The sequence below is a fragment of the Mus pahari genome, chromosome 13 (genome assembly GCF_900095145.1).
Source record: "Mus pahari chromosome 13, PAHARI_EIJ_v1.1, whole genome shotgun sequence".
NCBI classification, from domain to species: domain Eukaryota; kingdom Metazoa; phylum Chordata; class Mammalia; order Rodentia; family Muridae; genus Mus; species Mus pahari.
The window spans coordinates 57,600,956-57,622,332 of record NC_034602.1 but is presented as its reverse complement, the minus strand read 5'-3'; the positions used below and the strand labels follow the sequence as shown (position 1 = coordinate 57,622,332).

At 47.8% G+C, this 21,377-nt stretch overlaps 1 protein-coding gene across 10 annotated transcripts in view; it reads left to right on the top strand.

Moving 5' to 3' along the window:
• The first annotated feature begins 2,599 nt into the window (after positions 1 to 2,599).
• Positions 2,600 to 21,377, top strand: part of Apbb2 (amyloid beta precursor protein binding family B member 2) — a 324,110-nt gene continuing 305,332 nt past the window's right edge. For all 10 annotated transcript variants that reach the window (XM_029545074.1, XM_029545073.1, XM_029545068.1 and 7 more), the window contains exon 1: positions 2,600 to 2,842. The gene's annotated coding sequence lies outside the window, so the exon portion shown is untranslated. The remainder of the gene's footprint in view (positions 2,843 to 21,377) is intronic.

The window sequence follows — 21,377 nt, the reverse complement described above, 5'->3', positions numbered from 1 at the left end:
CCACCCCTGGCTGAGGCAGGAGTTTCCTATCCAGTTTGTCAGTGAAGTCCAGGCTAGTCTTGAGTTCACTGCCCTCCTGCCTCAGCCTCCGAGGTGCTATGACACAATAGACCGATTTGTCTTCTTTAAGGAAGCCATTGTCATCTCTGGAGTATGAAGTAAATGCGTACGTAATCTAAAGACGGTGTAGCGTTGGTTTTATAACATTCCTGCAAGTGTCCTTTCCACTAAACTTTCCTGAAACAGCCACACCCCCACTTAGTAGGACTTTTGATCTTATGGGAATTTACAGGAGGTAATTTTTAATGTGATGTACCCAGTGTTTTCTTTATACTTAATAAAAACAAGTGCTCAGGATATTCTTGGAATAGTTCATTTCCTAAGAAAACAGTTCGTGTGTGCGTCAGCACTAAGGGGGAAAAACCCACTCACAATAGCTATCAAAATTGCATAAGGTGGTGATATGAGAAATGATTTTCCTTGTGATCTTAAACGATGAGGTATAGGGAAGCCAATTACTTATTTATAACATGAGTGTGTGGTGGCTGGTATTCTCCAGCCCAGCTAAGGCGCGGTTACATACTTAGCTAGCCAGGGAACCTGGCAATTCATTCCACCTCAAATGTCCCTTTCAGGAACAGAGAAGAAATTGTGGATAGGACACAGGAAGGAAGCAAAGAAGAGTTCAAAACCAGGGTTCCAGTCCCACCAGTCCTCCCTGGAAATAACCTAGGGAGTTTCCTCCAGCAGCTGCAGGATGCTCTGTAGCCAGCCCCTCACTATCGGGACATCTAAGTGTTCAGCTGGCAGGGAGGTGACTTCCCGACTCCTCCCGCAGCCCGCCAGGGTGGATGAGCCTAGGAAGCAAACGACCGGGCTGGGACGCAGAGGCGGGAGCAGGCAAGGAAGCGTTTCCGCGGTGATCCTGGAGACCCTGCGGGTTTCCGGAAGGGTGATTGCATCAGGTGTGGAGCAGGACTTCTTCTCCGCCCAACCTGGAGCCCACCGCGCCTGCGCGCCCCGCCCCGCCCCGCCGCCGCGGCCGACTCCAGCGCGGGTTTTCCTGCGCGTCCGAGTAGACCGCCTGGAGGGGGCAGGCGCGGTTCGACCCGGGAGCCCGGGAGAATCGGGTGGTAGGATAGGCTCTGGACGTTGGCAGGCAGGGACATCAAGGTGCAAGGGGGACTTGGTGTGGTAGTCTGCTGAGATCGCCGCGATGAAGGACGCGCAGGGTGGGCTTGGGTTCATTTCCTCTTCTGTCTTGGGCTTGAAGGACACAGTAGCCTGTGTCTCAAGGCCCTCTACAGTTTGCTTTTCCCAAGTAGGTATTTGAACCTTCCCTGGTTTTCGACTGTCCATGCAGGACTCTTTGGGCCAGTCTTGGGATGCAGAGGTTCAGTTCCAAGAGTGAACCTGCACGGATTTATGGAGATTTTTCTGTAGCAGTACTATTTGGCCTTCCGCTGAGTCTAAGGGAAATATTGATTATAGAAGAGGCTATAGATTGCAAGATACCTCCAACACATGGCGTTCTCTCCATTCCCGATAACCCAACTTTTTTTTTTCATGTCAACATCTTGTTTATGGAGATGGCAGAAATGGCATTTCATAGAAACTATTCAATGGGTGTCAGTTACTGCTGGGCTGTAAACATCATGAAGGCAGGGGCTGTGATTTGCTCCCAGGTCTAGTAAGGGGATCTTGTGGAACCTCAATAAACTCATGCTGTGTGGAGAAAAACAGAACAATGCCCATCTTCACTGTAGGGAGGATGTCTGAGTTTATTATCTGAGGGAAGAGTGCGTTGTCAAAGAGCAATTACTTAGCAGTTGCAATTATTTTCAGAATGACCTTTCTGAGGAGATGGTAGGTAGCATCATCGCCTGTGTATATCAGAGTCCCCATGACTAGTCCTCAGATGGCAGCCGCATCAGCGCCTGGGAACAGGCACTTGTGCAGCACAGCACAACGACTCATTCAACCCCTGGAAACGCGCCTAGCATGCGGCTTCAGCAACCTTCCAGGTGAAGTCTGACCTAGGTATCAGTTTAACGCCCCTTGGCTTGATGGAGAAACAAATCAAGGACCTCCAGGTGCCTGCAGTAAACCCACGTAATGCCTAACGGACAGGTAGCAAGTAGATAATGCTTTTCCTTGTTCGCAGGCGTACTTCTTGCCTGGCGTTATCTCGCTGTGATTTTCCAGGGCAGGAATGTTCGTGTGTGGCATACGTCTAGCCGTGGGGGGGGATGAGGAGGCAGAAGGCAGGAGAAAGTTTCACCTTTTAACATTCAGCTAGCCTGGAAGGCTGTGGGCAGCTCTCATCTAGGGGTATTTTTCCATTCTAAAGGAACGCAGACGTGTGAGAGAGAGACTTTCCCAAACTGCCTTTTGGTGCAGACAGACGCTAGGCCACCTGGAGGGGATACCCAGGCTGCCCCGCATCCCCCAGCCTCTGGGTGTCACCCTGGCGCCCCCTGCCTCCCTTGCTGTGCCGCAGCCTGGCCGCCTCCACCTGCAGGGGTCGCCCTGGGAGCGCGGCCCGCCCCCTTCCGCCGCGGCCTCCGCCCCCGGCCCCGCCTTGCTGGGTTCGCCCGGCTCCGCCAGGCCCCTCCAAGCCTTTCCTCGCGCAGCCGCCGCCAAAGCCTGGAGAAGTGGAATCTCGCCGCCGCTGCTCCCTGCGCGGGCCTCGCGGAGCCGCACTGGGCATGCTCAGTCGCCGGAGCCAGTGCTGCTCTAAGTAGGAAGCTCGCGTGCTGCAGCCCGCAGCTGATCCGGGTGCTCAGCGGACTGCGAGACCTGAGAGCCGGGTCCGGAGCCGATCGAACGCCGCGCAGCGCTGGTGAGCCCCGCTTCCTTCCATGCCTTCAGCCCGGGGATCCGAGGGATGGCCCGGAGTGCGCCGCGGGAGCAGGGCAGCCGGCGAGCTTGGCTGTTTGTGCCCTCGCGGCTGCTGCTCGGTTTCTGGCGGTCACCGCCGGTCGCCCAGCCGCAGCCCCAGCTGCAGCAGCTGCCGTCGCATCTGCAGCAGGCGTCCGCTGCGGAGTCCCGCTCGCCCCGCTCCCGCCCCGCAGGGCCGGCGCTCTGGCTGCGGGCTCGCCCCGTCACTCCCATTACTCCCTCACTCCCACCCGGAGCTGGGGCTCCGCAGGGCCGGGCGAGGACAGCGGGTTGCAGGGCTGTGCCCGGGCGGAGACTGCGGAGGGCAAAGTGCGGGTGGGCGCGGGCGACCGGTAGCGCACGCCCCCTTGCCCTGGGGCCGGCCTGCCTGCCGGGCGACGCGCTCTTGCGGGAGACTCAGAGACCTGGCCAGCGTCTCCCGGGGTGCAGAGAACCCAGCTCTGCAGAAAGGAGGAGAGGGCAAAGTTCCTGTCCCCTCTGCAACGCTGAGAGCGTTTTAACTAGAAAATGGCTGTGTGCCGAGGGCCGGATCAGGGAAGCCGGTCATCGGGGTCCCGAACGCCCCACTGCTGCTCCCTGGGAGGAATGCTGGCTCAGACGCCAGGAATGACATTTGTGCGACGAAAACTAGCTGGGGCGGAGGGAGGATGCGGAGTCCCGTAGAAACAATGATAGGTGGTCTCTCCATTGATGGAGGGGGTCTGAAAACAGGTCAGGCCCAAAAGGCCAAGGGAGTGTGGGGCTTAAAGAAAAAAGAAAAAAAGCTGGAGAAATCAGATGAAGAATTGGGACTGTTTTGTAGCAAGATTCTGCACAGCCACGACTGTCCCGATCACTTGAGTGGTTTGAGAGGGCTCACATGAAGAGAATTAGGTCAGTGTCTGAAGCCCAGAGGGCTCTTAGAGGGGGCAGTTTTAAAAAGTCTTGTCCCTGACTTTGCCTTGTGCTCAATGTCTTAATGCAATATCATTTTGATATCAAGAAATAAGAAACTTTGTGAGGCTGGCCCTTTTTGTTATTTGTTTCTTCATTTTGCTGATTTAAGAATAAATTATGACAGCCGATCTGTTGTTTTAGGATTTGGTACCTTAAATCTTTTCTTTCTTATCATGATATTACAGATCATTCCCTGAAATGGCCATAGTAGTAGTACCTGAATTCTTGTGGCTGACCTTGTGGAGACAGGACTCTCGAAGGGGGCATTTCTTTATGAAGTTAGGAACAGGCTTTGTCTTGTTTCAGGGTTTCTCAGAATTTGGAGACTCTTAGCAGAATCTTAGAAATGGCATCTGTTTGGGAAGATGGTATTTGTCCTAAGAATAGCCCCCCCCCCAGGCAGAAATGTGGTGGGAACAAGGGTGGCTGGAGTGGGGAGTGATCCCATCTGTGGAGTGTGGGGGTGGGGTAGGGGATGTCACAGGTGTAAGAGGTCTGCCACTGTCCTTTTGAACTTGTTATCTTAGATTGGTAGATGCCTTCAGAAAGTTTCCAGAAACAGAATGCCATGTACCAGGCTTTGAGAAAGGACTCAGGTTGGGACCCTATTTGGGTTCAAGTGTGCCTGCTGTCCTCTGACACCGTTACTTCTTCCCCAAATGGACACTTTAAACTATTCACCTTTAAGGAGCTGGACAGATTCCTTCAGTCTGAACCTTTGTAAAGAGGTAGTTAAAAAGCTGGAAGAGCTACAATGTAACAGAGTAATACTTTACATTAGTTTCAGTAATATGAACACAGGCTACAACATTATCTCAGAAAAAAATAAATATTACAAGAACACATGTGTGTGCAAACAATATTTTAGAACAGTTATTTTGTATGTCATGTTTCTACTTTCTGAGGGCTTTTCCTGCCAGAGGAGAAACAGCAAACAAATATTGGATTCTTTTTCTGTTAGAGCAGGAATCAACACTTGGAACCCTTCCCATGATTACTAGAATTGTGTTCTTCTTGTTGCTTACCCTGATTAGTGGCTATCTAAATTTATCTAAGAAAAGTGGAATCTTAATCTCTTTCTATCCACACCTTTAAAATAGATAGTACCTTTGTGATATAATACCTTATGTATCCCAGAGACATACTACAGTGTTTTATAGCTACTCGCTACACTAACAGGGATGAGTTTTAGAAAAACATTGTATTAAGTTATTACTGATTATGTGGATGATACTTTCCTTGCCTGGGTTAAGAAATCTAGGACTTGATCAATGGCTGTCTCCTGACAAAACTGATATTCCCCTCTTTACATACAGTATCTTGCAGTATCTTGCCTGCATATGTGGGTGTACTTGCCATATGCACATTCGATGGTCAGAGGATCCTTTGGTGTTGATCCTGCTAACCATCACCGTTTTTGAGACCAGGTTTCGTCTTTGTTGTTGACTGCTCTGCATACCAGGCTAACTGGCCTTGAGAGCCTTGGGGGATAATCCTGTCTTTACCTTTTCATCTTGCAGAAGAAGTACTGTATTATCATGCCGGGCTTTAATGAAGGTCTTGGGGAGTTAAACCAGGCCCTCACCTTTGCAGGGCAAGTACTTTGCCAATGGAGCCATCTCCCTAGCTTCTCATGTTTCCTTTGCTGATGGTACCCTGACATAAATGCCACCCACCCAAGGAAAACCCCTCTATGAGGTGGAGACTTCAGACCCCATTAGCAATCTCACTGTGAAGCTTCCTCTCATAGGAGGAGAATATTTCAATGTGTCCCATTACTATTCCCTAAGCATTCTCGCATTCTCTTCTGAGACATCTTTGATTTGTTGTTTAGGATTAGGTCTGAGTAGAAGAGCGTGCCTTACGAGTGACTGGAATGCTTCTAAGACGCCTCCATCCCACGTTTTAAAACCTGCTTTGTGTTTATTTATTTTCAGTGGTGTTGCAGTACTAGCAAAAAAGAATCAAATCTAGGGATGATTTAAGCCAGAATTGCCCATCTTAAAGTGTCATTGGTGCACACTATGCGTGATGACATGTGTCAGTGGTGTGCTTTGTAGCTGTAATGGCTTGTCTGAGGCAGAGTGGCAGGCTCCGTAATTAAGGGTCTGGTAGGATTTGATAGAAAGCTCACCAAGCAGAGACTGGCAATGGCTTTGCTCCTGTGCCGTGCTTCCCCGTTAGTCCAGCTCACTCTGTGACCTGGAGAAGTTAGTTCACATCTTGCAAGCTAAGTTACCCCATCTATAGAATGAAATTTGCAGTAGGATACTCCCTCTGGTTGGTTTACTGAGTCCTGGTCCAGAGGCCTATAATACAGCCATTTAAGGAGGGAGGAATTCATTTAGCACATAGATAAGGCTGATTTTGTGCATCTCAGACTCTGTCCTGCCCTGGTTTTGCCTTAACACCCTTCCTTCTTGATCAGTTCCTGCCTCCCATTGAGTTTTTCTTTTACTACAAAATAATTGTTATCACTGAACTCCGAACCTGTGTTCTTCTGGGTAGGAGGCAGAGCCAGGATTAGGCTTGGCTATCAGACTTTGGAAATTTGTTTTTAGCATCCTCTGAAGAGAGACTTTCTTGCTTATAGGCTCCCAGCCCGGGTAGAAGACTCTACCAGTTGCAGAGGAGGCCTTCTGTGTCTCTACCTTGTAGAACTTTAGCAGAGCTTCCCTATGTGTCATCCTTCGCCTTCTGCCCTTAACGAGAGGCACAGCTCTTGGCCATAGGAATTGGTTGCCGCTGTCATTTGATGTGAGCATCTTCCCTGGCTGGGCAGGTGTTTATGGTCTGCTACTGCAGTAGCAGAAGTACCAGCTAGATGGTGATGGGGCCAAGGGCACAGGGCACCTGTCCCATTCTGGGTTGTACATACATTGTTTTCAGAATGCTCACAAAACTCAGCAACATTAGTCTTTAGGTGAGGCAGGAGAAGGTAGCCAGAGTTACTGCAGCACTTAAGTAACATCGAGGACAGTGACATCAGGGCCTCTGACCTGGAGGATTCTGAACGCCTGCAGGGAGCAAGGCAAGAACTGCAGACATGGGATGAGGGGTGAGAACAGAAAAGGTGGGGAGAGGAGGTAAGACATCAATCACCAAGTGGTCAAGCCTAGGGAGCCTGGATCTAATTAAAGGCCTAGGAGGTCAGCACACTTAACTAAGTGACCAACTAACAACAAACGATAGGGACAAAACAAAACGAAACAGAACTCAAGGAAAAAAGTGACAATGTATAACTTCCTGGTATATAAGATGTCTAAGATGCATGAGTTCCCGGAGACAAAGGAGAGAGAGAGAGCATAGAGCAGAATAATGGGGTAAAATAGGCCGGGGATGTTTTCTTTATGTTAACGACTTGAGAGTGTTAGGTTAGCCATTGCATGTTTTTCCTCTTGTGGATGCAGCAGGATTTTGCCTTGTGGGGCAGTACCTGAAGATTCTGAACTTGAGCTATCTCGGCAAGCCTGCTTCAGGAATGCTTGGAGTGGGAGGAAGTGTGGCTTTGTTATTTTTAGTTGACTAAAAAAAAGTAAAATAAAATAAAATGCAGACTTTTGAACTGAGCTAGGAGGGGTATGCTTTAGAGGATATGCAGCTGGACCGACTTTGCAGAGTTCTGAAGAGGAAGGGCGGGTTCTTCTGCTGGGGAAGGAGGGCTTGGCATGGTGATGGAACGGGATGCAGCTTGTCCAGTCCACCACCTTAGAAAACAGTTCTAAGTGTACGGTTTGTGTCTATGCAGAGCACAGTGCAGGCCCCGAGGGCTGAGAGTCTATCAGTGACATTTTCATTGTCCTTACTACAGTGATGACAGCGATGTGAAAGCCAGGATTTTATTGGTGTTCAAATGAGGAGAGCTGCCCCTTTCTTTGAGATTATGCCCTTCCATTTTTGGGGTAAAAATCTTCTCTGAAGGGGTGGGAATATTTTCATTTGGCAGCTTAATGGTCCATGAAATTGCTAAGTCTGGGAATCTGGTCCTGAGATGCACAGTTCTGCTCTTGGGATTGAGTTAGTAGCAAAGCCAGACCTACACATAGAGCTTGTGGGTGGGCTGCTAAGGCCCCCCCTGGGCCTTCCAGGAATGTAGAGTGACCCAGAGTCTCAGGAGCTGTGAAGGAATTCATTTTGAAAGTGCCCTGGGAAGTTGTGTGAGCGTTTTTGAATTATAGCCCAAGAATGGCCAGCAGGATGCCAGCATGAAGGACGAGGGCCTGGGAGAGCAGACAGGGCTAACGGCGGCAATGTGAAGTCAGCAGGCAGGCCTGGAGATGTAGCTTGGCACTTGTTTCTTTGCTGGCGATCTCTTTCTGGCAGAGCAACGTGCTTTTGCAATTTGGAGATGGTGATTCTAGGAATTGCTGTTGGAAGCAAGACCATCGGATCATGAATTGCTTAATAAGTCTTCTTCATGTGGCCTCCCACACTGTCGTGGATGAGCCTGAGGTGCTTAGGGGGAGCTTAAGAATGGTTGGCGCTTCTAGAAATGGCTGCTTTTCACCTTTTTTTTTTTTGGTGGTGGTGGTGGTGGTATTACTGTTGGGTTGACAGGGTCAGGGGACAAAAAAAAAAAAAACCTTTGGTGTGAAATAATAGTTTAACATACTAAAGAATGTGTTTCAGGCAACACTTTAGAAGTCTGTTGAGCTTACCATGAAGGAGATGTATCAGTCACTAAAGCACTTGCTATACAGGCACAAGGACCAAAGTTCAATTCCCAGCACCTGTGAACAAGCTAGGCGTTGTGCCTATAACCCCAGCTCTGGAGAGGAAGAGGCAGGAAGATCTTTGGAGCTTGCAGGCCAGCCAATCTAGCTGAGTAGGTGAACTTCGGGGTCAATGAGAGAGACCCTGTCTTTAAAAATAAGGAAGAGATCTGGTGGGCAGTAGTGGCACACACCTTTATTCCCAGCACTTGGAAGCAGAGGCAGGTGGATTTCTGAGTTCAAGGCCAGCTTTGAACTCACTCTACAGAGTGAGTTCCAGGACAGCCAGGGCTACACAGAGAAACCCTGTCTCGAAAAAGGAGAGGGAGAGAGAGAATGAGAGAATAATTTGAGGAAGGTGAGCACCATTGACCCCTAACCTATGTATATACATATGCTTACTTACGAGAACACATGCAAACATATCTGTAAAACCCGTGCTTAATCATCTCACCGATCCCAATAATATCAACCTTACCATGAAGTTCTTTGAGCTCAGAGCTTCATGGCTGTTGCGCCATTGAACCCTCAGGAAACCCTGTTCCTATTTTAGAGATAAGAAAGCTAAGGTCCTTTCTAATAGGCTGTACAGTGGCCATCCTGTTGTCCTAGACCTTCAGTAAATAACGAGGAGACCACTGGTTGCCAAGTGACAGGATGAAGAGATAACATTTATTTATTAGGAGCCAACTGTGTGCCTGCAGCTCTACAGGAAGCATTTCATTTAACTCTTTGGGGTACAGCCTCATTTCCCATTTGACAGTTCGCTGTGCTTCAGAAAAGTTAGAGGCCTCGTCCAGGCCCTACACAAGACTTGTCTTCTTGTCGCCATATCATTAAACTTCCTTTAGCTCAGTGTTTGGGGAGAAGGTAAAAATGTTACCTCCTATTTGATTTCAAAGCACACAGTTAACTGGAATCTGCCTGTTGGTGGCACCGATATTTCTTCTCAGTTTTGGCTCCCAAGTGCATTTTTTTTTTTTTCATGTGATTTTTTTCAGACATTGGAAACTAGGAGTTGCTCTGTTGACTCTCTGGGCATTTCCCAGGATAGATTGCTTCTGTATAAAGTAAGGGGAGCTGGATGTGGTGCACGCCTTTAATTCCAGCACTTGGGAGGGAGAGGCAGGTGGATTTCTGAGTTTGAGGGCAGCCTGGTCTACAAAGTGAGTTCCAAGACAGCCAGGGCTATACAGAGAAACCCTGTCTCAAAAACAAAAAACAACAACAAAAAAAATAAAGTAAGGGGAATCTGGTGAGTTGTTGCACGCAGGTACCAGGAAGCTGAGCCACTGGTTAAGGATTTCAGGACCACCCTAGCAGGCTCAAGGCTGGTGTGAGGTTCTGACTCCTGGGGTCTTGGCCTGAAACCACGGGGGATGGTGTGCTTCCCTGAGCCTCATGCTTGTTCTTTGCTGCTGACTGTGTTTTTAACTTGAGGGTCTTTGTCTAGTGTGTTCAGTAGACTTGTTCTAGGCAAAGGCCAGGCTACCTTCTACATTGAGTATCTTGTATTGCTGTGCAGTGCTGTCTGTAAGTGGAAGTACTGTGTTTAGCTGAAGTAGTTACTGTCTGTAGGTCTAAATACTGTACATGGCTGGGCAGTGCTGTCTGTAGGTAGAAGTACTGTGCATAGCTACAGTACTGTCTCTAGGTAGAGGTACTGTGTATAGATGGACAGTACTGTCTGTAGGTAGAAGTACTGTATGGCTGGGCAGTATTGTCTTTGGGTAGAAGTACTATGTATAGCTGCAGTACTGTCTGAAAGTACTGTGTATAGATGGGCAGTACTGTTTGTAGGTGGAAGTGCTGTGTATAGCTGGACCGTACTGTCTGTAGGTAGAAGTACTGTTTATAGATGGGCAGTACTGTCTGTAGATAGAAGTACTGAGTATGGCTGGGCAGGACTGTCTGTAGGTGGAAGTACTGTGTATGGCTGGACAGTACTGTCTGTAGGTGGAAGTACTGTTTATAGATGGGCAGTACTGTCTGTAGGTGGATGTACTGTGTATGCCTGGGTAGTTCTGTCCGTAGGTGGAAGCACTGTGTATAGCTGGGCAGTACCATCTGTAGGTAAAAGGAGAAACCTAGCATAAGTTAGGTTTCCTGGGTTGCTTCATTTTTGGTGAGCTACTGCAATGTAATTTGCAAACAGACTTGGCTGAGGCCTGATGAGAATGCTCAGTTACTGGGGCCAAGATACCATGGGGAACACTGCTCAGCCGGACTCTCTCTCCCGCTGTCGGTGCAGAACTTTTCAGATCCTCCCCAAGAAACAAGTTTCATATATGTTTTTCTAGGTCATTAGTGAAGAGAGACGTTCATCCAGTGACTCCCAGAAACCTCAGCTCCACGTGCCCGTTCCTTTGTGCAGCAGATGTTTATTGCGTACATAGTTGGTACCCGGCACTGTGCCAAGTCCAGGAAGACAGAAGAATGGGCCAGAGCACTGGTGGTAGGGTGCTCTGGTCTGCTGGAGGCCTGTGTGGGGTTTGGGGGAGTGACGAGAAAGGAAGCCGTTCCTTCTTTTCAGAAGGGGGTTGGCTGCGTGGAAGAGGAGTCGTGGCAAGTGGCTCCTACCCCACGCTCAACTCCCTGGAACTTTCAGAGCCTGTCTACTGCCAGCACCCATGGAAGTAGGGGCGTGGCCATTCAAATCTCTGCAGTATCTGCTTTTGCATTTGGGGCTTGGGGGAGGGGCAGGACACTCTTGCCCTGCGGGGCCCATTTGACCCGGAGACATTTTAGCTTGACTCTTGGCTTCTGCAGATGGAGATTAGAGATGCTGTTGGCCAGTGTTCAGTGCACAGGGCGACCTGCTCTGCAGAGATTATCGGAGTTTGGTGTTAAAAAATCCTACTCTTAGGGTTCTGGTGTTACCCTGTCATGGAGTCGCCACGTGTCCACCAGTGGCAGAATTCTAGTTGAACACCATAATTATGTAATGCCTCACCTGCAAATGAGAAAGCTAGAGGTGGCGTATATAACACGATTTTGAGGATTTCAGGAACCGATAGAGGATAAGGGCTTAGACCACCACTTGGCAGGCAGTGGGACCATAACTGTTACCATTACTCTTGGCTTACCAAGGTTTGCCTTTTCAACCAAAGGGCTCGACTATGGGAAACGCATTGTAACATTGTCCCCTGGGTGTACTTCAGTGTAAGAACTGCCTGGAGGTTTCCCCTACTCCTTGTGTCAGTATTTCCCACTGTTCCCACCCCCTTGGTTCTAAGGCTTTCAGTAGCTTCGCCTTTCATCCCTTTTTCCCAGGGACCCAAATTTATGTCCTTGCCAGGCCTTCCCCTCGGGGGCTGGGAGTATATTTATGATCTTCTTTAGCTCTTCCATCTATTTCGGGAATGGTGAAGAAGCAGGAAGCAGGTCAGGGGGAGCTGCTGTATCGCTTCCTGACTGCCAAGGCGTCCTCCACCATGAGATTCCGAGGCGGGAGGGAGGCAGGTGGTAGTGCCTGCTTGTAACTCTTCCCTCTGCACCCCCAGCTCATCCCCCAGCTAAGTGCCTACTACATCCAAAATACCCAGTAATTGGGTCACAACACTATCTGCCTGCCAGGAGTCATTTCTGAAAATCAAAGCAAAGACGCAGACTTCTATCTGTGACATCTGAAACATCTCTATCTTCTGCTTTATGGCTACTCCAGAAATAGAAATAGAGGAAAGCTGTCTTGTCATCTCAGTTAGGTGGCTGTGTCTTTGTGGCCTGCAACTATATCTTATTTTTACTTTTGTTAAGAGTATTTGGAGCCCTCTTACAGGGAGATGAGCCTTTGCGGACTCCATTCAATGGATCAGATTTACTGTTAAATTCTCATAATAGGAGTTCTGGGTTTTGGATGCTGTCAACGGACTATAGGGAATGTAAGAAACCAAGTGTCTTGGTTACTGTTCTATTGCTGTGAAGAGACACCATGACAGGCAGTTTATAAAAGAAGGCATTTAATTGGGGGTTTGCTTACAGTTTAGAGCATTAGTCCATTATCATCATGGTGAGGAGCGTGGCAGGCAGGCAGGCCTGGCGCTGGAGCCCTGGCCAAGAACTTACATCTTATCTGCAAGATGGAGACAGAGAGGAAAGGAGGACAGAGAGGGGGAGAGACAGACAGGCAAATGGAGAGACAGAGAGACAGAAGGACAGAAATAGACAGGCACTGGACCTGGTGTAGGCTTTTAAAGCCTCCAAGCCTACCCCCATACACACCTCCTCCAACAAGGCCACACCTCCTAATCCTTCCCAAACAGTTCCACCAACTGGGGACCAAATAATAAAATATATGAGCCTATGGGGCCATTCTCATTCAAATCACCACACTGAGATTATTTCTAACTTCTTCCCCACAACTCTTGTCTTCTTCTGAATGAGAGTAATGACCTCTTAGTTTGCATTCCCAGAAGCTGGGGGCAGATCCCAATACCCTGTGATGAACCTGACCAGGATAGCCACTCTGTCTGCTTGGAACTCTCATTTATAGAGAAAAGCTGACAGCTCAGGAACCGCCTACAATATAGTATGACATTACCAGCAGAGAAGCACTCTGCTCCCCAGACCACTGCCTACTTTTGGTTGAGTTTCCAGTGTGTCAGGTCTCAGCTCAGTCTCTTCTACAGCTGTCCTGCTACCTACATCTCTGCTGTTTAAATCACTTGTCTCCAGCCTGTGTGGAGCCCTGCCGGTCCCCCACAGCCTCCACTTTCTTCCCACCACCATCGCCTCTCCCTGCAGAGTTTGCAGTCATTCTCCAAGTTGCTTGCCCATTTCTTCTCTGCGCTGTTTCTAAAATGCTCTGCAGGTGTGGGCATGTCTGTTCCGCCCGTCCACGGACTCCTTGCTGCCTGAAGGCTGATAGTACAGCTGCTTGGCACTGAACCCAACACCCTTGGTGATCTGCCTTCCCTCTCATGCCCTGGGCTTGCACATTACCATTTGTACAGCGTGCCATACATTCTTTGGCATTGAACAGAGGGCTTCTGTTGGCTGCATCCATTCCCAGTGTACTGGTTTTCGTCTGTCTGGTGTCAGTCCTCCTACAGGAAGTTGCTTACTCAGTGTCCACCTCCCTGTGCATCAGAGTCACCCCTGGGCTGGTGAAAACACATCTCGCTGGCCCTAGCCCCAGAGTTGCCAGGTCTGTGGTGTGACTTGATGAAAATCTGCACTTGTCAGGGTTTCCCAGGTAGCATCTAAGCTGCTAGACTGAGGTCCTACCCGGCGAGCCACTGGTGTCCACGATCACCCTGGTCAGGTTCTTCTCTGTGCTCCCACTGGGGGATCTCACACCCTAAGTCCTGAGCCCTTTATCTTCATCCGCATTTCTTCCTGGCTTCTGTATGTAGTCTGTGGATCCTTGTGGGATGGTTCTGAGTTCCTTTATATTTGCATTTCCAGTGTTGGAAAGAACACATTTTCTGCATCTGTTGTTTCTGTTTCCTTTCCCTCCCTCCTCCTTCCTCCTTCCCCCCCTACTCCCCACCCCTGAATTTATAAGCAATAGACTGTGATGTTAAGGAGGTCAGTAGGAGTTTACATATAAGTCATTTTTTTTTTTTTTGGTTGTTGTTCTAAATTCTATAATGGTTTGGAGAGAAGCCATGACTGTTTCTAGAACATAGTTTTCTTGTACTTCTCCAGTGTGACTAACATGGAAATAAAAATGTATCCCAAAGAAACACAGAGGACATTCAATTTAGCAAATAGCATTGCATACACATAGTCCTTATATTTAAAAACAAAACCACCAGATCACACTGAATTGAAATTAAGCCATATTTAACTTAGACCCTATAACCAAATGCTTAAGTCGTCATTTGTGCAGGCAAGAGGGAGGGCTACTAAACTATCTCCTTCATGTATCCATGTGTTTATTGAGCATATGCTTACTCTGCCCATCGTCTTCTGATAGTAGGCCCTTTGAGCGGCTGCGGAGAGTTGTAAGGTGCTATGCTCTCTTTGATATAGGGGAAGTCTGGGCCACCTTTCGGTGCTCATAGGTTCACTGATCAATGGATTGAAAAGTGAGCTCAAATAGAAGCCCAGGAGCCATTTTATTAGAGTATAAATGAAAACAGTCCCAGAGGAGGCAAGCTGTAGAGGTCAGCTGCTGCCTGGAGAAGGGGGATGGAGAAGGGAAGGGAAGGAAGCAGCCGTGCCATGTAAGCTGGTATGCAGGTCAGACACCTGGCTGACAGGCAGCCGCATGGTGGGGAGAGAGACTTTAGAGAAAGTAGGGAAGCCTAACATGTTTGGGGAGAAGCCCAAAGTGTTAAGAAAAGCAGGCTTAAGAAGAAAGAGAGAAGGAAAAATTAACTTTGTTTTGAATGATTCTGCAAGGTGGGCTGACGCTGGACCCTACGTGGGTCAGCCTCTAAGCCTCTGCATTAGCGGTGAGGTTTGTGGCAAGGAAAAGCACAGTATTTCATTAAAGAACTAATTCCACCTACCTCTTTAGCCTGGCTTGAGGTGAGCCCACCCTCGTAGGTCCTTCAGCCAACCTGATTAAAACTAGCCCACTTGAGATGTTAGGCCTCTAAGCCAGCGATTCTGTTTTTCTGATCTCACATCTTGGTGGGAAATGCTGTGAAAGAGAGGGGTGATGAGATCCCAGGGCCTAGGATCCCCTTAGATCAGGTGGTGTGACTGGGTGATAATCTTCTGGGTCCCGAGTGACGGGAAATGAAGGCTATGTCAAGAGCCTGGCATGTTTATGCACCACATACCATGTGTAACGAGGGTACCCAGTGTAAATTTAGAAGAACACACAAGCAAATGCATAATGAATGTAGTATAAATTAAAATAATATGCACAAGTAAACCCAAATGAGGAAGCAGGGTGACATGGAGAGGAGCCCTTTCAGGCCAGCGGACTGGTTCTGAAGGGCCTCGCTTACAAACCATCTTCAGAGATCCCTTGCACACCAATTGTGCTCACCTTGTTATGGTCCCTGCCGTCTGGGTCTGAGCTCGGGACCGCCTCCGGGACTTCTAAAATAGGCTGCTTAGCACATGCTAGTTAGAACTGAAGTGACATAATCTCGGTGTCACACCGAGGAACACATGAGCCAAGCAAAAGTAGCCGGGCAAGGCCGTCAGTTTCTTCTGTGAAGAGGGTCGCCAGAACTCAGGTGTGCCGGCAGGCATTCTTGGCCAAGACGGTTTGTCTTTTATCCCTGGTGTCAATGCCAGATGCCCCATCTGTAGGAGCTCAGCTGATGAGAATGGCAATGTAAAGGGGAAGAGGAAGAAAGGCACAGGAAATTCGAATCCATGCTGGGCTAACTACCTATGATAGGAAAAAAAAAAAAAAACAAACCAAAACAAACCATTTCTTACGTGCTTTGGCCTTACTTAGTTTGTGATGTCATTGCAACTTTCGGGTATGCAGATGTTGCTCTGGGTGTCAGCCGACTAAGGGGAGAAGGCAGAGAGGAAGTGACTGACCTGTGGGTTTCCAAGGGGGAGCACTAAATTTAAGAAATAACTCCCCCACCTGTCTTTTCTATGCCGTACTTCTCTCCTTCCTATTTTCTCTTCCTCCTCTTTCTCTCTCTCCCTCCTCCTCTGTACCCCGGAGCCCCCTTCCTCAGGGCTGCATAGCCAAGCCAGCTTGAACTTAACTATGTTAAACTCTTAGTCTTCAGAGAGAGGCAGTCAGCTGCTATGTATCATGGTCCCCTAAATACTAGCTCTTGAATTGACTTTTAGGTGAGGTATGCTTAGTTTTGGACTTTCTTGAAGTTGGAGTACAGGTGATCTAGTCAGCCGTTTTGAAGAGGTTTATTTTCTGATTCCTTACAGTTCTTTGCTATAGCAAGCATAGAAGGGGTCAGGGAGGGGTGAGCTTGCCAAAAGAATGTTTCCTTGCAAGGATCCTGGGGTGAGTTTTAGAAAGAACATATGCTAAGGTATGGTAGTTAAGATAGAGCCTGATACCTGTAAGCAATCCCAGCACTTGGGAGGCTGAGGCGGGAGGATCAAGAACGCAGGACAGCCTGGGCGACACGGTAAGAATAAAAGAACATTTGACTCGGTTAGAGGCCCAGATCCGGGCTGCGTTCTCTTCTGCTTAGAGTAGTTTCTGGAAAGATGAAACGGGAGCTTACTCAGAAAAGAATGAAAGGAGCCGGGGCTGGAGGGAACAACCAGAGACACATCTAAGCAGGGCAGGGAGGGAGGAGCAGGGAGGAGCTGGGAGGAAGGAGCACGTGGGGGGTGGGGAGGAGCAGGGCAGGGAGGAGCAGGATAGGGAAGGAGGAGCAGGGCTGGGAGGAGCAGGACTGGGAGGAGCAGGACTGGGAGGAGCACTGCTAGGAGGAGCAGGGCAGGGAGGTTCCTTTAGTTCAAGGCTTTAGATTTAGGTGGGCTGTACTCTTGGGTCCCTAGTTTTGTGCTTCTGAAGAGACAGGGACTCTGTCAGGGATGATGGTGGTGCTGGAGACTGTCACGGGGGACAGGGTCCCCATGTTGCAAAGCTCTGAGGAAAATCTGCTGCCATCATAGTCTGTGTGTTATACCGATTTGGGCAGAAAAACCTGTGAGTGATGGAGTGAGGGAGACGGAACTGCCACTGTGCAGGTCATGGCCGTGGGGTCAGCGTCAGTTTCTAAAAATGACTCCCAGAACTGGAGGTTAATTCTACCAAAATAAATACAGGAAGTCCTGCATTCCACCCACTAGCATATCACCGTCTCACGGATCCAAGTCGTCTCCTGCTGCGTCTGGTTTTACTTCCACGTAAATCACCTCACTTTACCAGGCCTAGGTCCTGCTGTTTTTTTTAATAAGGAGTGGAATTTCATTGATTTTTTTTTTTCCCCTCCCTTGGTTCTGAGGATTCGGGAATTGCAAGAAAGAAACAATTAAAACAACAACAATAAAAAGACCCAGAGCTCATTGATTTGTGGCATTATTATTTTTATTCCCGTAAGAAAGCAGGATTTTCACATCTACGGGACTGCACTGTTTCCCTTGGAGAGAGATAAGGGGGTGGGGGCTGGACAGCTGCATTCAGAGTTTATATAAAGTTTTGCTTAACATTTGTTCCTGGATGAACATTTGCGAATGTATTGACTTCTTTCTGCAGCACTAGCTATTAGACAATACCACGATGCCTTGCCAAGAACAGTTTCCTGCTATCAGAGCGAAACTCAAGGCAGCCTTCATTTGTGTAATAGGAGACTGACTGGGTGGGTTACAGCACCTTTATTTTTCCCTCATGTTGACCTTGGGATTAATTTCAAAATGCCTGGCCTTATGCCATCTTGATAGATGCTTATGTTAAAGAATGTGATGGGACGGCCCCTGTGAATGTTCCAAGGTGATGTAACTGTTAACAGTTTGTTTGCATAAAGCCAGCCATAGGAGAGGGATAGGGTAGACTCCGAAATAGGCTCTGTCTCCAGGTAGGATAGTGGATGACTTTGTTTCCCCCTCTGTCTCTTTCTCCCTTTCTGAGCTCTGGCAATGAGAAATGGAGTAAAATTACTGTCATGCGTTTCATGTGAAAGGTCTGTTCTCAGGACTGTCTCTCAGAGGCTAGTTGAAATGAACCCAGCACAAAGGGCCTACGGCTTTACTAACCCGGGATAGTCGGGTCACAGAGGCAGAAGCTAGACCTGTGGTTGCTAGGGTGTGGTTGCTAGCTGATGTTCCGTGGGACCAAGGTTTCATTTGGAAGAGGTGTCCGGAGGATGGATGCTGGTGGCAATGGCCCAGCAGTGTGGATGTGCTTAATTCATCTAACTATACACTTAAAAATGGATGAAGCAGTTAAAATTCAGGGGAGGAGTTAACTTGCCCAGGACCCAAGCTCCTTTGAGCATGTCCAGACCTCAGGGTGGCCTGCACCTGAGCCTGGAGCTCTAAGGGTTGGGGAGTGGACAGATGGTACTCATTTGTCACTTGACCTCGACATCAAGTTCCTGCCTTGTCAGAAAGCTTTCTTCTGCAGGAAATTCATATTCCTCTAGACCAGGATTTAGATGCAGATGATCTGGGTTTAAATGAGCAGCCAGAGCTGCAGTTTCTCCACCCATGAGATACCCGCAGGAGGCAGAGCTGGTGGGAGGGTCTGCTGTGGTCCTATGAAATGTGTGCTCTGCAGTAGCCCTCAGCACGGCCAGTACACTCAGCTTTCTTTTCTTGTTCAGATGGTCATTGGGTGTGTTTTTTGTAACTGGGTTACCAGTGATGGTCCTTTTTTTTTTTTTTTTTTCATGATTACAACTGTAGTTTATTTAAAGTTGAATATCTTGAAAGGGCATTGGTACTTAATTTCTTTCTTTTTTTTTAAATTTATTTATTATTATTTTCTTTATTTACATTTCAAATACTCTCCGAAAGTTCCCTAGATGGTCCTTATTTAGGATTAAAACAAAAGGAAGTTTTTTCCCCCTTTCTCTCTCTAAAGGCTTATTTATGATTTATTATTGTTTTGTGTGTATGGGTGTGCATGTGTGTCTGTGGACTGCTTTTGTGTTGAGCCTATCCATGGTGACCAGAGAGGGCGCCAGATTCCCTGCAACTGGAGTTACAGATGGTTGTGAGCAGCCTGGTGGGTGTTGGGAATCAAGCATCCAGTGTTCTACAGACAAGCATCCAGTACTTAATACCGTTTCTCCAGCCAAGATAGATCTTTTTAAAAAGGCTCATAGAAAGAGGTTTGTAATATCCTTTGTATTCAGTTCCCTGGTTGGTTTGTTTTTTAATTGGGTTTGTTACTCCCCCTGAGAGACTGTCAGTATGCTACCATGGATCATAGCTTGGTAGCCTTGGAGGACTTGTAGGTTAGGGTTTGATCCTGGGCCACACTTGGTCAGCATGACGCCCACACCGGTCTTTTGCACGTTGTTGCCCAGGCTGCCTTACAACTCGCTGTGTAGCACAGGCTGGCCCTAAACTCATGGCAATATTTCTGCCTCAGCCTCTTTAGCAACGTGAGCTGCTTGTTCTTTAGTTTTTTAAAAAAAATTTACTTATTTTGTGTATGTGTTTGTGTGTCTGAGTGTGTGTGTGTTTATGTGTGTCAGTAGGTAGGTAGGTAGGTAGGTAGGTAGGAAGGAAGACAACCTGTGACTCAGTTTTCTCTATCATGTGGGTCCTGGGTCTTGGAGTTCAGGCTCTTGGGCTTGGTGGTAAACGCTTTCACTGTCTGAATCATTCCGCTGGCTTAATTTTTCAAATTTAAGATTATTTACCTGTGGGTTTATTTTGCATGCGTACCTGTGTATGCACATTTTCACGTTCGTGGGTACGCCTGTGTGTGGAGCCCAGAGTTTAACATCGGCTGTCTTCCTGAATTTCTACTGAGGCAGGGCCTCTTGGTTGAACCCAGAGCTTGCTAATTCAGCCAGTTTGGCAAGCCAGGCCTCTCTGCCCTGTTTGCAAGAGTGTTGGGGATGTGAACTCTGCTCTTCATGCTTGCAAGCAGCAAGTGCTTCATCCCTGAGCCCATACTTGGGTTTTGAAACAAAGAAGATTTCTCCAGTCTGTGAAAGGTAATATATACTTTAAAAAAAATGTAGTTGGTGTTTTCTCTAGAAACAAATCAAGGATTTCTGTAATCACAGAACATTGTATCCCGAGGATGTGCTCAGCATAATGACAGAGGATGAGCCCCGGCTACCAGGAGAGATTGGCTGGCAGCCGCAGAGTGTTCTATAAATTTAACATGGTCTGAAAATTGCATTTCCTGTGGAGTGGCAATAGGAATTTACTTGCTAAACTATTCTATGTTTTTTCGCAAGGGAAGCTATTACTTCAGTTATTTATTTATTTGTTTGTTTAAAATGGGGGTCATATTGTTTCTTCCAAAAACAATTTTGGAGGCCCTTTAGGAAAACCTGTGAGTACTTTCATTTGCTTTTGAGCCAAGATGATTCGGGGAACACAAGAATGGAAGTTGGAGTCGGGTGTGGTGGCGCACGTCTTTGATCCCAGCACTCAGGAGGCAGAGGCAGGTGNGAGAGAGAGAGAGAGAGAGAGAGAGAGAGAGAGAGAGAGAGAGAGAGAGAGAGAGTTCAGAGATTAAGAGCAGTTGTTGCTCTTGCAGAAGACAGGGGCTCAGTTCCCATGGTTTCCTGCACCTATATAGCTCACAGCCATTGGTAACTCCAGTTTCAGAGGATCCAAGACCCTATTCTAACCTCTTTGGGCACAGGGCAAACACATGATGCACATACATACATATATACATACATATATACATACATATATACATACATAAATACATACATATATACATACATATATACATACATACAGGCAAAACACTCATACAGACATAAAATAAATAGATCTTTAAATTTTTAATTTTCTTAACATTTTGATTGAGAATTAACTCAGGATGTGTGAATTGCCCCCCCCCTTTAAAAAAAACAAACAAACAGGCTCTAACTCTATTGTGTTTTCTGGCCTTGAATTTGCTGTGCAGACCAGGCTGGCCTTGAACCTCTGCCGCCTCCTCCAGTCTTTGCTTCCTGGATGCTGGGAGTCCAGGCATGCATCCCTATCCCAGTTTATCTGTAAGAAAATGTCAATCTGAAAACTAGTAAGAGCTGAACTTGAGTCCCTGCCCACCACCTGCTCACTCCTCTGTCCTTTCTCAGTGGGATGGGTTCCCAGGAAGTCTCCAGTCCCGCCCCCCAAAACCTTCGATCCCTGAACTCAGAAGCCCAGCTTGGCCTTCACCACCCAATCGAATAAACTTCATTACATGAGAAATGAGAATTACAGCATCAAGTGTGAGCCAAGCCATTTTGAAAGTTAAAGGAAAGCTCTTGGAGGGAGCAAGAACCAGCTGAACCAGGTCTTTAA